This window comes from Oryzias melastigma, linkage group LG10, assembly GCF_002922805.2.
Source record: "Oryzias melastigma strain HK-1 linkage group LG10, ASM292280v2, whole genome shotgun sequence".
In the NCBI taxonomy this organism is placed as follows: Eukaryota; Metazoa; Chordata; class Actinopteri; order Beloniformes; family Adrianichthyidae; genus Oryzias; species Oryzias melastigma.
In genome coordinates this window covers 24,170,191-24,172,883 of record NC_050521.1, presented here as the reverse complement: position 1 = coordinate 24,172,883, position 2,693 = coordinate 24,170,191, and positions in this window count along the sequence as shown.

The following is a 2,693-nucleotide window of genomic DNA, read 5'->3' as shown; positions in this document are numbered from 1 at the left end:
TGCTGTTCCAGATTGTTCTTGCAAATTCAATACATTAGGAAATAGAGGCTGATTCAGAGAGACACAAGTTTGGAGAAAAAAAAGGATGTTTAATCCCCAAAACAAGAGAGGTTCAGCGATGCCTGTTGAGCTCAGAGAGGCTGCTTCCTCTTCTGTGCATTCTGGGAATTCTTCCCATCCTTCTTGCTTCTATGTACATCCGTCTTCAGGCAAAAGCAGATGGCATGCCAGGCCACCATTAGAATAAAACATATAAAATAAGGGCAATATTTAAATATAAAAAGCAAATGGCAATGAACTGAAGCCTTTAGCCTATAGATTAAAGCTTCATTGCCGCCATTCTCTCAGATGCTTATTAGAAGTATTTGTAAAACACAGTGATGTGTCTGATGTCCCTTTGTGGCTCTGAATCTGCACTGAACTGTGAAAACCTGCACTTCCACCGTCATCATTATATACTCGCGATTGTCAAGGACTTCAAACGGCGAGCAGTTAGAGAACTGATTTCTGTTTGAAGAGTCTGGAAGTTTGAAAGAGCCAGATCTGAATCAGCAGAGCAGCTTTGAATTTTAAAGTGAATTAGTTGGAGATGTCAAATGCAGGTAAAGCTCCCGACTATTCACATTCTTCTAAAAGGCCACTACAGTCCAATTATTTTTCTACTTTTTTTTTTTTAAGGACAATTCTTGGCATAGTATAAAAGTATAAAAATCTGATTTAGATTTGGATCCAGAGGAGCAATTTCTATAATGAGGTTTAGTGTTGGGAGAAACCATTAAAACATGATCAATCTGAAGATCAATCGGAGGCAAAGAAGGTTAAAAATCTAAAGTCTGTAACATGTGATAAACACGTCTGTTAACATCCATGATTTGAGGATCGATGGATGAAATGGAGGGAGATCGATACACAGTGAGGAGAAAAAGATGCTGATCTTCTGCTCATCAGACAGTTTCATCAATATTTGTGAAGTACATTAAAAAACTAATACAACGCCAATAAAGCGACAGATGTTTCAGTGATAATCTGTTACCCAAAAGATCAACTTTGAGACGTCGCTGTAGCCGCTAGTGTGATTCACTCAACACGCAGTGACGTCTGAATCCCTCTGCGCTTCAAAACCATGAGGTATTTAGACACGGTCCCGCTGTTCCAGCTCGGACGGATCTGGCAGCCTCGTTCCTGCCGGCACGGGTCCCAGAACTGGCAGCTGGTGGTGAAAACCAACAGTGGTGTGTGGTTGGATGGTGGAAACCCAGCAACACAGTTCTGGCCTCAACATCCCATCTGGAATTCTGTCTGCAACACAATCCTCCACGTTTATGCAACTCTCATGTAGTCAGTTGGATGTCATTGAATGAAAGCATTGAAGACTGAGATAGAAAACTGTGTTTTTAAGATTTTCTTGTGACATTTATCTGATGATGGAGGATATTTATTAGAAAAATTAAGCTCAAAGGTGTATTTCTGGGTATATATTTTTGTTCAAATTGTGACTCAGGAGGAAACAAAAAAATAAAAAAAAGATCATATTTGGTGACAAATAATCCATTGAGGCTCCCATGCTGTGCTCCAATCGCATGCACCCATAGACCAATAACAAATGGGTGATGGTCATCAGGTCATCACTAATCTTGGGTTAAATGTACTAAAGACAAGTACATTCTTATATTTGGAAAATTTGTCAAACTATGTTTTTAAAGTGAGAAGTACTTAATAAAAATGTTCGCTAGCTGCCTGTTAGACAACAATGACTAAAAAATGGTACCAGACACCTAAAACACAACAGGAAATAATGAAGGAAATATTTAAGGTGGAAATGCTGAATCACAAGATAAAAACAGAAAAAGAACTTTTCATACAAAAGATGGAACATACGAACATATACGGAGCATGTAATAACCTGTAGAGTCAAGGCAATCCATTGTGTATGTGTTTTGCTTGTTGTTTTCCCCGGATGTTTATTTATTGGTTGTTTTGTTGTTTTTTTGTTTGTTTTTTCTCTCTTCTAGCCCCCTTCTAAATGTTTCTCCAAAATGTGTTAAAAAAAAGAACAGTAAAAAGAAAGTGACAAAAAAACAAGGTGATGGGAAGTGGGGGTGGACTTCCTCCACCGTCCACAACTCAAAGGTACATTTCTGATAAACTGCTGGCGCTCTGCAGAAACTATGTCCTGGAAAACAATACTTTTTATTTATTTATTTATTTATAAGATTTTGGTTAACAATGACATAATTAAAATAAAAAAACAAGTAAAAATACAAAAAAAAACATATATGTATATATACATAAATGTTAATGACAAGAACAAAAACTAACAAAAGTGATACTGATCTTTACCAACATTAAACATTGTCTTCCAGAAAGAAGCTCAAATATTATTCTTGAAATCTTACCAAAAATATTCAAAGTCAAAACGACAAAGTTCTCGTGATATTAAATGTGGAACCTTTCTTTAACGCTTCCGCAGCACCTCCGGAGGAGTATCTATCCTCTCCTTCACACACAAAACTTCTCTGCGCAGCCAAAAGGGGGCACCATCGAGGCACTGTTCACCAAACAGAGGCAGGAGAAGCCAGGCGGCACCGCTTCAGGTCCACACGCGGCTCTGCGCGCGCGCTCCCCTCACCTTCCAGACCTCTACCTCCCTGATCTGTGCTTCACATCCTGCGTCCAGTATTAAAAAAAAAAGG